General features: G+C 44.3%; 1 long non-coding RNA gene across 1 annotated transcript in view; it reads right to left on the bottom strand.

Annotated features, from left to right (window-relative positions):
• LOC148134690 (uncharacterized) overlaps positions 1 to 12,533 on the bottom strand; it is a 107,699-nt gene extending 95,166 nt beyond the window's left edge. The window contains exons 1-2 of the long non-coding RNA XR_015755712.1: positions 12,042 to 12,533; positions 11,376 to 11,498 (exon numbers count right to left, since the gene is read on the bottom strand). This is a non-coding gene — a long non-coding RNA (uncharacterized LOC148134690). The remainder of the gene's footprint in view (positions 1 to 11,375; positions 11,499 to 12,041) is intronic.
• Between the last annotated feature and the right edge of the window lie 601 nt (positions 12,534 to 13,134).

The raw sequence follows: 13,134 nt of genomic DNA, 5'->3' as shown, positions 1-13,134 counted from the left end.
ATTATTAAATCTCATTGTTTCAAACTTATGTGGAATACAAGAAGGACTGTCCTTAATTAGTAGGCCTGGGTCACAGTATCCATGAGCATGGCAGTAGAGGACAAAATATCAGTCAGAGGGTCCTGACATTAGCCGAAAATATGAGCGTGCATTGCACATGAAATATGTCAGCATCTAAAGATAGTTTAACAATATAAATGCCAGATTTGTATGACATATGTGTCTACAAATATTTCTGGTCATAATGCCAAATGACTAAAAAATGCAAAGATTCACAGTAGGATGAGTCCTTTGAAATTGTAGGAAAACCTGAATGCAATCTGTAGCCTACTTAAACATGTAGCTAGATTCAAAGAGACTTCAAGTAAACGTCAAAATTACTGAAGTAGTTAATAGCTCTGTACGAACCCATTTGTGGAATAATGAATTCTCACTTAAAAGCTGTCCACTTTCAGAATGTTGAAGAGCTATTGACACAGACAAAGAAGGTTTCTTGCTGTGATCAAATTTCTCACAAGCTGGATGGATTTGCTGTTTATTTTGGAAGCCTGCAGCCAGGGAGACTGGTGCTCAGCACATGCTGGGTAACTTCTGCCACTGATATTTTGTTGTTTTGATTTAGGCATCATACAGAGTTACACGCTGTACCAATCAGTATGAGAAAAAGCATGTGCGTTCAGTTATCTTTCCAATTACTTGTTGTTCTTGCAGTGTTAATTTATGCAGAGAATATTTCACAACTTAATAACTACCTCATGTTCGACAGCTTACATTTGTCTTGAGCTTTCACGCATCAAAATGTCTTTCCGAATGGATTGGTGAGCACCAAGGAGAACAGAGGTGAGGGCCAAAGTTGCCAATCCTCCAGAAATTCCTCTCTGGGATTTAATGAGCAATTTCCTGAGCACGACGACGTTCAATCTAAGAGGGAAATTGTCCAGTTGTGAAACAGTTTATTTTCCGTTTTGTTACCAGCTGTAGGAATAATAGGAAAAATAGGTTGCTTGACCGGCTGAAACAGTTGGAGATGGGAAGTTACGTGATGAGAACTCCTGGAATACTTGAAACCAGAATTGGCAAGTGTAAATCAGAGGAAGGTGTGGCAAATGAAGGCACTTGCAACATTCAAAGCGGTGGGTATTTCGAGGTGGGTCTAGAAGTAGCGAGGGTCGAAGGGATTCAGGAAGAGAAATACAAGACTTGGTGTGTGTGTGGTTTGCTTTTCCCTTTCCTTCCTTTTCAGCAACCAGTGTTATGGCAGCAACCGTCTGAACAGAAACACTTGCACAACTATCATGTCAAAATATAAGTGGAGAGTCACAGATCATTCTTTGATGCTGGAATTAAGGTACATGCCCAGGGAGCTTACAATTCTTAGTGTTGCAATATGTTACTCAGGGGTACTGGTCTTCGGGTTCAATGAAGATCCACACCTCCATGCACCACTTGCTCCAGCTTATCTTACTTTGCTGTTCTCTTCATAGCCTGTGAAAGCCAGTGACCTATACTAAAAAGAGTTAGAAACAACCGACAAGAGGACGTCACTAAAACCTGGACCTCGATCATCTAGTTTCTGGACGTCTACCTTTCACATCGAAGTGGACAAATATTACTGATCAGTTGTCTCCATGGCACCTCTTCAATTGAAGAGCTTAAGCCTTCCCCAGGGATTTTCTTTGTTGTTCTCTTTATTGGTCTTCTTTAAAAATGCTACATAACAACTTGTTCTTTCCATGTGTGTCACTTTCACTGGCTTTCCCACCTTCACTTGCATTAATCACTGTTACTTTTCCACTTTCTCTTGTTAAATTTGATGAATCTAGGTACTAGCTGATGTGTGCTTTTTTTTTCTCTCTCTCCAACTGAACGTGCAAGTATAAACATGCGGGGAACAAATTATCTGATTGATTGTTGTCATATATACCCAGATACAGTGAAAAGTGTTGTTTTGCATGCTATGCAGGTAGATTGGACCATCCAAAGTGCATCAGGGTAGCAGAACAGAGTTCAGGATACAGTGTTACAGCCGCAGAGAAGGTGCAGAGAGACAGATCAGAATTAACATTTGAGACGTCTGTTCAAAAGGCTGATAACAGCGGGGAAGAAGTTGTTCTCGAATCTATTCAAACTTCAGGTGGCATGGTCCCTCACAGCACCAGGGACCTGGGTTTGATCCCAGCCTCGGGTGACTGTCTGTGTGGAGTTTGCATGTTCTTCCTGTGTCTGCGTGGATTTCCTCCGCGTGCTCTGGTTTCCTCCCACAGTCCCAAGGTGTACAGGTTAGGTGGATTGGCCTTGCTAAATTGACCAGGAATGTGCAGGCTAGGTGGATTAGCCATGGTTAAAGCATGGTTGATAGGGATGGATCTGGGTGGGATGCTCTTTGAAAGGTCCGTGTGGACTCGATGCTCTGAATGGCCTGCTTCCACACTGTAGGGATTCTATGATTCTATCACTTGTACATCTTCTGCCCGATAGAAGAGAGTATAACCGGGGTAGGAGGGGTCTTTGATTTTGCTTTTCCGAGGCAATGGGAAGTATAGATGGAGTCAACGGGTGTAGCATCATTAGCAATGAAAATCTGGGCCTGCTCATTTGACTTCAGATCAAGCACCTTTCATCATACAAGCTGTAGGTGATGGGCTTGGCCTTGCAGGTCAGCATTATGTCTCACTCATTTTCCCACGGCTGCCCTCAATTCAGCTTTCCAGAAGAACTCAAGAAATGGGAGCAGGAGCAGACCATTCAGCCCATCTGCCTGCTCCCCCATTCAAAACAATCCTGGGCTTCAGCTTCACTTTCCTGCCCACTCCAAATATCCCCTGCACGTGATTCCCTGAGAAACCACAAATCTATCCCCAGCCAGAAATATATTTGACAATGGAGCATCCACTAGCCTCTGAGCCAGAGAATTCCAAAGGTTTTCAACCCTTTGAGTGAAGAACTCTCTCTTCCTCTCAGTCCAAAATGATAGACCCCTTCTCCAGAAGCTACATTGCCATGTTCTCAATATCCCAGCTGGAGAAAACAACCTCTAGGTATCTATCCAGGCAAATCTCTTCAGAATCCTACTTGTTTTGGTGAGATCACCTCTCGTCCTGTTAAACAGAATATAGACCCCATTTAGTCAGCCTCTTATCCTAGGACAACCCTCTCATTCCAGAGGTCAATTTGTGGACTTTGTAAGATTATTGCTGAACTAAGGGTTCTTTTGTTGCACTTGGAACTGCAGAGACTGCCCACACTGATCTTACATAGCACTCATTTCCTCTTGATTGTTTTGAAATATCTTAAACCCAGCAGTCCAAAATGGATTTGAACCAAGGTCCAAGATGTGAAAAGACTGTGTATAAACGTTCCTGTTCTTTGCCCAACATTGATGGGACTGTGATTGGTACAACTGTTTCCAAACAGAAGCAGGCCTCACATTTTGGCATACAGGCTGTGAGTTACTTGGACACTACCTGCAGTAAGTGTAGTATGCAGGGGACTAACATGTGGCTTTGCATCTATCATTCCCAAAGCGCTCCACCTCTCAGGTTTTTCTTATCAAATTTCAGTCTATGTAGAATTGATGAGAGATTGATATCTGTGTTCCTCTCATTCCGACTGTTTGAGTATTAGTGACGTTGCCTTGCCTCTATGATCTGGAATACCCTCCCTACACCTCACCACTTCATTACCTTACTTTCCTCCTTTTGCACTTTCTTTTAAACTTACCAATTTGACCAAGATTTTGGTCACCTTTTCCAGTATCTTCTTGTGTTGTACGATTTGCTAACATTCCTGTGAGGAGCCTTGGGATGTTTAAGTGTGCTAAAGGTACTATACAAATATAAGCTACTGTTGGTTATTCAATAACTCCGTTCCTATTGTATCAGGATTGAAGAATGCAAACCAGATGGACTTTGGTCTGTCTTCATCTACTGGCTTCTCTGTTTCCACCGAAGGATCTGGACTGAAAATCAGCACTCAAACCTCCATTGGAAAGAAAGGCAAGTGTCATTTTAAAAAATATTTTAAAAACAATCTCCTTGTAAAAGGGGTCATGGGGGAAGAGGAGTAGTTAGACTCTTTCTCAGCGAATCCTGGACGTGCTCTCCCACCCGTCCCAGAAACAAGAGCTTTCAATGTGTACCAAAAGTCAGCAGTTTGCGTGTGGAGCCATCTCCTTGGTACTAGATTGATAAACTCCCTCTGATTTCAGGAACTAAGCTGTGGTTAGTGGTGCAAGTTCCAGGCAAGTACATGCTGGTGGTTATGCCAGGAGAGTCCTGACCTTTGACAGACTCTGTGTCTATTCCACCATGCCCCCAGCCTGTGAATTCAATTAAAGATGGCCTCCTATTTCAAGGAGGCCATCTCCCCTCCCACATGGTCGACAATGCCCTCCACTTCCCACACCTCTGCCCTTGAACCCCACCCCTCTGACTGCAACAAGAATAGAACCCCACCTCCCCCACTAGTGCATTATCCTTTGCCATTTCCATTACCTACAATCAGACCCCCACCACCAGAGATATGTTTCCCTCCCCACCCCATCGGCAGTCCACAGAGACCATTCCCTCCGCGACTCCCTCATCAGATCCACACCCCCAACTAACCCACCCTCCATTCCCGGAACCTTCCCTTGCTGCCGTGGGAGATGTGAAACCTGCACCCACACCTCCCCCCTCACCTCTGTCCAAGGCCCCAAAGGATCCTTCCACATTTGGCAGTGATTTTCCTGCACATCCAAGCACTTCATCTACTGTGTCCGTTGCTCTCGATGTGGTCTCCTCTACATTGGGGAGACAGGACACCAACTCGTGGAACATTTCAGGGAACGTCTCTGGGGGACACAGACCTAATAACCCCACCGCCCTGTGGCTGACCACTTCAACTCCCCCTTCCACTCCACCAAGGACCTGCAGGTCCTGGGCCTCTTCCACCGCTAAATCCTAGCCACCCCACACCTGGAGGAAGAACGCCTCATCTTCCGCCTTGGGACCCTGTAACCATATGGGATCAATGTGGATTTCACCAGTTTCCTCATCTCTCCCCCCCCCCCCCCCCCCCCCACCTCCACCTCATCCCAGATCCAACCTTCTAACTTGGCACCGCCCTCTTGAACTGTCTTACCCGTCCATCTTACTTCCCACCTATCTGCTCCACCCTCCCCTCCAACCTATCAACATCACCCCCCACCTGCATCTACCAACGCCTATCCAGCTCCCTCGCCCTCCCTCCTACTTATCTCTCAGCCCCCTCCACCGCCCCACCCTCCAACATTCCTGATGAAGGGATTATGGCCGAAACGTCGATTGTCCTGCTCCTCGGATGCTGCCTGATCTCCTGTGCTTTTCTGGCACCACACTTTCGGACTCAATAAAAGCTCAGCTCAGCACACTGGCATGGGACTGACTGCTGTAAATTTCAAGAATGTGAGGCCATTCACAAATCACCAGATTTACATAAGGCGTCTGTTAAGTGGTTTCTTCATACTGAGTTCCTGAACAAGAGATTTAAATGGGCTGTCATAGGAAGATTTACAAATTGATTCTGCTCATCTGCAGTTTACAGAAACCTTTAGATTTCAGCATTAGACATCTTGACAAAATTATGTATTCTATCAGGACTACATTACACAAACTGTTTGAAACTATTGTTGTTGAATCAGACTCCTAGTTACGCCTGGACCCAGGATTTTCCAGGACTCTGGGTATGATTTATGCACCAGTTAGTCACCCAGTGTAAAGGTTATTAATTTTAAAAAACTTCAAAGGACGACATCTCTATAGCACATATCACTACCTCAGGATATTCCAAATCACTTTGCAGCCAATGACTGGTATCGGAAATGAGGCCACTGTTATTAAATAGGAAATGTGGCCCTGAAAATACACAGCAAATTCCCATAACATGATGATAATCAGAGCATTTTTTAATGGTTCGTTGAGGACTAAATATTTGTGACAGGGGATAACTCCCCTGCTCATCCACAAAACACAGGTGTCGTGGTAGTGTCATTGGACTGGTCAACTAAAGCCCCAGACTGATATTCTGAGGTGTGATTCCAAATGCCATTGATGAAGATGGCGACGTTTAAAAAGAATAAAGTCTGGAATTAAAAGGTGACATAATGGTACTATGTATCGCTGTTAATGGTGATAAAACCCCATCTGATTCACTTTTTTTTTAATTGATTCATGAGATCTGGGCAGCGCTGGCTGGCCAGCATTTATTGCCCATCCCTTTGAGAAGGTGGTAGTGAGTTGCCTAATTGAACTGCTGCAGCCAATGTGCTATAGATAGACCCACCATGCCCTTCAGGAGAGAGTTAAATCCTTTAGGAAAGGAAATCTGGCGTCCCTACCTGGTCAGGCCTAAATGCAACTCCAGAAATATGGTTGACTCTTAACTGCCCTCTAAAGTTACCTAAAAAGTCACTCAGTTGTACCAAACTATTCCAAAGGCTTAAAAAAAGGAACAAATCTGGATTGACCACCCTACCTCAACCTAACCACAATGACCAGTCCTGCAAAGTCCTCCTTACCAACATCTGGGGGCTTGTGTCACAATTGGAAGAGTTGTCTTACAGATGAGTCAAGCAACAGCCTGATGTTGTCATATTCACAAAATAACACCTCACAGAACATGCCCCAGGCACCATCATCGCCATCCCTGGATATGTCCTGTCGCACTAGCAAGACAGGAAGTTGTGGCACAATGGTACACAGTCGGGAGGGAGTTGCCCACTAAGTCCTCAACATTGATTCTGGACCCCATGAAGTCTCATGGCAAGGAAACCTCTTGCTGATTATCACATCCCACAACTCCCTCAGCTGACGAATCAGTTCTCCTCTGTGTTGCACAGCACTTGGAGGAAGCGCTGAGAGTGGCAAGGGTGCAAAATATTCTCTGGGTGGGGAACTTCAATATCCAACACCAAGAGTGGCTTGGCAGCAACATTACTGATCGAGCTGGTTGACTCAGAAGGGATATATCTGCTACACTGGGTCTGGGGCAGGTGGTGAGAGCCAAGAAGGAAAAATTTATTTGACCTCATCTTGATTAATTAATCTGTTGCAGATCCATCTATCCACGACAGTATCAGTAGGAGTGACCACTGCACAGTCCTTGTGGAGACCAAGTCCTGCCTTCACATTGAGGATTCCTTCCACCATAGTGCCACACAGTATCATCTGCTAAATGAGACGATCTTTGAACAGGAACTGAAGACTGGGCATCCATGAGGCACTGCGGGCCATAAAGAGCAGCAGAATTGTACTCCAGCACAACCTGTAACCTCATGGCCTGGCATATCCCCCACTCAATCATTACCATCAAGCTAGGGGGTCAACCCTGGTACAATGGAGAGTGGGGGAGGGCATGCCTGGAGCAGCATCAGGAATACCTGAAGATAAGATGTCAACCTGGTGAAGTTACCAAACAGGACTACCTGCATGGCAAACAGCATAAGTAGCAAGTGGTAGACAGAGCTAAGTAATCCCACAACCGATGGATCAGATCCAAGCTGACAATCAATCCTGAATGGTGGTGGATAATTCAAACAATTAATAGGAGGGGGGAGAGGAGGAGGCTCCATACACATCTGAATCCCCAATGATTGGGGAGCCCAAAGCATCTGTGGAAAAGACCAGGCTAAATTATTTGCATCCGTTCACCCAGAAGTTCCAAGTGGATGATCCATCCCGGCCTCCTCCAGAGATCCCCAGCATCAAAGATCCAAGTCTTCAACCGATTCAAGTCATTCTACATGATATCAAGAAATAACTGAAAACTCTGGACACTACAAAAGCTATGGGCTCAACAACATTCCAGCAACAATGCTGAAGACTTGTGCTCCACAATGAGCCATGCCCCTAGGCTGCTTCAGTGCAGCTACAACACTGGCATCTACCTGATATGTCCTGTCACAAAAAGCAGGACAAATCCAATCTGACTTATTACCAGCCTATCAATCGACACACCGTCCGTAAAGTGATGGAAGGTGTCATTAAGAGCTGCCTGCATGATAGCGGCAGCCTTGTTGGGAGCTGCTATCATGCTAAACAGTGCAGGCAGCTCATCAGAGAGTCAGCAAGGTTAGCAGGGCTGGAAGGAGCTGTGCAAAAAAACTGAAAGCTCAGATCTCTCACCAGCTCAAGTAGGCAATTAAAAAAAAAAGTTTTAAGATAAATAAACATTATTTGACTGCACGGCAGACTGACAACTGTGCATTTTTGTGTACCAGACTGTTCAGTTTAGCAGAAATAAAGTTCAAAATTCAACTCTGAATTGGATAGTGTGGAATAAAGGGTTAATTATAGCACAGAATAGCTTTTCAATAAAACAAACTCAATGGATGAAATTTTCCCACCGTAGTCCCTCTTGGAATAACGGGACCACATTTGGATGTGGAACCTAATGCACTGAGTTGTACGCTCAGCTCTTTACCAGACCAAACTAATTGGCATCCTGCCTCCAGGTTTCCTGATGTTGGCATTCCCTGGCAAAGCATGCCTCCTTGGTCCACTGGAAAAGCGATCTACTTCTAGGAGACTGCACATATCAGCAGCAACTTGCATTGATAGCCTGGGGCTTCTGAGGCAGTGGTATTGCAGACAATTCAAGAGAGCTGATCCCCTACCTGTAGCCTCTGTGTTGAGGATTTCACCTTCTTCGAGCTGAATCTCAGTATCCATACCCTCTGCCCTGGGCAGGAACATGCATCTGAGGAAAGGCAGCTGGTATTGCTACTGGAGTTCCTCCTGCTGCTGTTAGAACAGGTCATGGTGATTTAGCTTTTGTTCAGGCCCCTCAGCAGAGGTGGGAAGTGGAGCTGCTACCATGCTGCAGTGATGGCACGCAACAAGGAGTCACAGCTGTACATGAGTGAAAATGCTAGACAGGTGAAGCACCTTTCAAAACGTTGGCAACTGTCTGCCAAGCATAGAGTCTGTCCGAGAGAAGGAGCAGTTTGAATAGGTGGTCATTTCTGGTGCCCTTCAGTATCACCTATCAAAGCTTTCCCAGTTCCACTGAAGAAGCTCTTCATGCTGTGCACTTATCTCAGTGACCCTGGCATCAGGTCAGAAAACATGGCCCCTGGCTGGGAAATATAGGATGTGGATATTTTCTAATCAATCTGTTCAGAGATATTCTGGCACACCTATGGAACAGGTGGGACTTGAACCCAGGCCTCCTGGGTAGGGAAACCATCACTGTGCCACAAGAACATTCAAATCCAGGATTTGTGGTGAAAACAACTCATAATTGCCTTAATCAGCCTCAACGACTGCTGATTTACTTCATCCAACAGATCCAGCAGTTTCCCACTTGCCTCCAATCTGACACCAGGGAAAACCAGAAACAAGCACAACGGTACGGGATTCCAATCCAGTATCAATTTGCATGACTTCCCTGCCCCTGCTGACAATGGAAACCATGGCCACAAGGCTGAGGAAATTCCGACTAATGTGTTTGAAAGTGTTCAGCATCGAAGAACCTTAGTAAAGCCCGTTTTCTTATTTGTTTTGCTAACAATTGATGTGATGATGTAAATCATATTGAAATTCGCTCGCCAGTTATTTCATTGTGACTTAAGAGGTGATCCAGTTCCTTCCCTTCTCTCACATACACCTTTTTCTCCATGAAAACAAAGCCCTCTTAAGCAACAATCATTGGCAGCCGTTAAATATTATGTGCCTGACAGAATGTGCAAAGTTGTTGACTATAGACAACAGTATTTGGCCTTAATGTCATATTTGTACCAGCTTTCAGACAACCTGCCAAGCCAAAGCTTCGGTTATACTCTTAAGAGAAGACCTCTAACAGCAAAAGATGCCATTTCTTAGTGATTAGCAGGAGAGAGTGAGTGGCAGCGAGAGAGAGACAGGACACATGCAGCTTTAATCTTCAGAAGACTGCACTGATGTAAATAGTTCTGTTTACTGTTGTTGCTACAGCTGATGGCTAATGGAACCTTTACAGTCCCTAACCCTATGCAGCATTTAAAACGCTTTAACATTTTACACAGATTTAGAAACTTGCAGGTTCGGTCACTGAGTCTGTGCTGAGTTAATGTGTCTGAGTGAGGTTGACAACAGGCCAGTATAATTAACTTTCAATGTTCCTGGGTTAGGCCAATGTGTTCACATAATTCTTTTTTTTTTGGGACTTGAACCTCCTTGCTCAGAGATCGGGACATTACCATTGCATTACACAAGACCCACAGTGATCCTTTTCTTAAAACTAACCTATTTTTCTAATCAACCTGCACAGAGATGTTATTATGCACCTCTGGAGCAAGTGGCACTTGAATCCAGACCTCTCTGTTCAGGAGTAGGGGCACTACCACTGCACCACTAGAGGCCCCTTACTCACATGAATTTCAGAGACAGACAGGACTAGTTATAGTCAATTTTCACGCAGAGGGTGGTATGTGTATGGAATGAGCTGCCAGAGGAAGTGGTGGAGGCTGGTACAATTACAGCATTTAAAAGGCATCTGGATGGGTACATGATTAGGAAGGGTTCAGAGGGATATGGGCCAAGTGCTGGCAAATGGGACTAGATTGAGTTGAGATATCTGGTCGGCATGGACGAGTTGGACCGAAGGGTCTGTTTCCATGCTGTACACCTCTATGACTCTAATTAGGCTGCTCACCACCAGGAACAGTGAGCTATTGGCTAACTTGCAGAAAGCAATTGCCAACCACCGAACTCTCAGAAGCTGGCATCTGGGCAAACAAGTATCAGAAGCCTCAGGAGAAAATTGGTAAGAAAGGGATTTTTTAAACTCTTGCACTTGGATCATGCAAACATTAAAACACACTTTATGTTCTGCCATTCTACTTAGCTCAACTTTCAACACCTTGTCTCTTCTGTCTTAATCCATAAATGATTCATCAGGTTTTGATCCCTTGTTTCAGTTGAGTTACATTTGTAGTTCGGAATAGGAAGCAATTATCAGGATCACACAGTTACTCAGTATCTTGTTGACTCCTGCTGGAAGCAGATATGTGGGTAAACATGATGGCTCTATTGCAATAGTCTCCTAGATCATAGTAGTATTACTGAAAGATTAGCTGCTTGTATAAGGCTACTGAGGCCCACTTCTTTCCTGAGAACTGCACCTCCCTACATGAGAAAAAAGGTTCAAGGGGGTAATGTCTCTGCCTTTTAAAGCATTCATCCTGTCAATATTTAGTGTCTCCTGTCAATGTTCAGCCAGCAGGAAACTCTCCTCCCCGTTTGTTGGGAGGGATCAACCCTCCCACCCCGCCCCCTTCCCCACACAGTTTGACCATTCACTATCAGAAAACAGAGAGCTAATAAAACTTTCTAAATGTATGTCAATAGGATCAAGTGATAAAATGTTAAGTACTTCACCTCGTGGTCTTTTGGGTAGACTCAAGCCCCAGGGCTCTTGTGGTGCAATGGTAGTATCGCCAACTCTGAACCAGGAGACATGGGCTCACATCTCACCTGTTTCAGAGGTATGTCATGGCATTCCTAAACAGATTGATTGGAAAAACATTGAGCAGTCAAAATCCTTCAACCGTTCTGACACACTGTAAGATACATTTAGATCATGATGGCCTCCTTGGTTGAATATACCATCTATACTAAACATCCCAAGGCAAATATGAAATTGGGTAAGGAGAAGATCGTTGGTGTCTGTGGAACTGTTCTCCAGTAAGGGTCAGAGCCTTCAAGAGGAAGGGGAGTAAACTGGGCAAGCAAAACCATATGCATTATTTCTTCGCCAATTTGCATTGTTCATTTGATGCTGACTTGGAGGACAAAGCTGGGTTTGTCAGTTCAGTGCCTCATGGAACAGATGCAGCTTAGGAAACCTCTTGGATAGCAGCCACTGACTTCAAATCAGAAGCATTTCCTCATAAAACAAAGCATTTTGCAGAGTTGACTGTTGCATTTCAGCCAGCCTTCTCTCGATCATTTCCCTCTACTCTTTTCAAACACTGCTCTAATTTCATGCTATGAATATTCTACTAAACTGGTTAATTTGGTGTTTAAACAACACAAAATACTTACCTTGTTTTGACAGTGCAGTTCGATGTATTTGCATCAATGGTTAATGGAAGGGACAAACATCATGCTGCCTTTTGAATGAAGGATAAAATGGGAGTATTGACATAGATACACATTGGATGTATTTTGCTTATTCGGCTCTGGTGCAAAGTTACACCCAGTGGATTTTAGTTACGCATGGTAGTGGTTGGTTCACATGCTACATTAGAGGAGAGAGTTTATATGGTCATGCTTCTGACTCACTATAAATATCTGAAGGCAGACCTCAGAAGGATCATTAATGGGCCACATTCGCTTCCATCGGCAATGTCTGGCCCCATCTGAAACCATTCATCTCTATATCCATTATGCTTGAAACTCAATGTCAAGAATTTATTATGCTCCTTCAGACTTTTGGAAACTTCCGCAAGGTTACCTCAAAGTCACTTTTTTCTAATAACCATAACCTTCCTTTATGTAGCACCTTTCACAAAATAAATCACTTTAAGGCACTTCATAAGTGATTATCAAATTAAATTTGCTACAAAGGGATATTTCAGTGTGAACATGCCCAGTATCCCTACCATTTCTCCCAACTTAGATTCCCGGGACTCAATATCATTGTTGTTCTTTATTGCATCCTCAATGCCAATAATATCCTAAGATCATCTGAATTATTCATGCTTTGTAGAATATCCATTGCACTACCCCGATATGATTCAGCTTGAGAACAATACAGATCTTTATAGGCAATAGTCTGAGTAACCTTCCCTGAGTTTGTCACAGACAGTCAGGCTTACGTTTCAAGGTGAGAGGAGAGAGATTGAAAAAAGATAAGAGGCAAACTTTTTACACAGAGGCTGGTTCACATGTGGAATGAACTTCCTGAGGAAGTAGTAGACGTGCGCACAATTACAACATTCAAAAGATATTTAGATCAGTACATGAACAGGAAGGGTTTAGAGGGAGCAGGCAGTGGGACTAGTTTAGTTTGGGATTAGGGTCAGCTTGGACTGAAGGGTCTGTTTCCGTGCTGTATGACTCTGTGACTCCATCGCTGAGATTCAGTCACACAACAGTTCATGTTGCAAAAGCCGAGGGAGTGGAAATGATGTGA

This window comes from Chiloscyllium plagiosum, unplaced genomic scaffold (assembly GCF_037043375.1).
Source record: "Chiloscyllium plagiosum isolate Xiang-an unplaced genomic scaffold, Cpla_swu_hap1 HiC_scaffold_53X, whole genome shotgun sequence".
In the NCBI taxonomy this organism is placed as follows: Eukaryota; Metazoa; Chordata; class Chondrichthyes; order Orectolobiformes; family Hemiscylliidae; genus Chiloscyllium; species Chiloscyllium plagiosum.
This window is presented reverse-complemented; position numbering and strand designations above follow the sequence as displayed.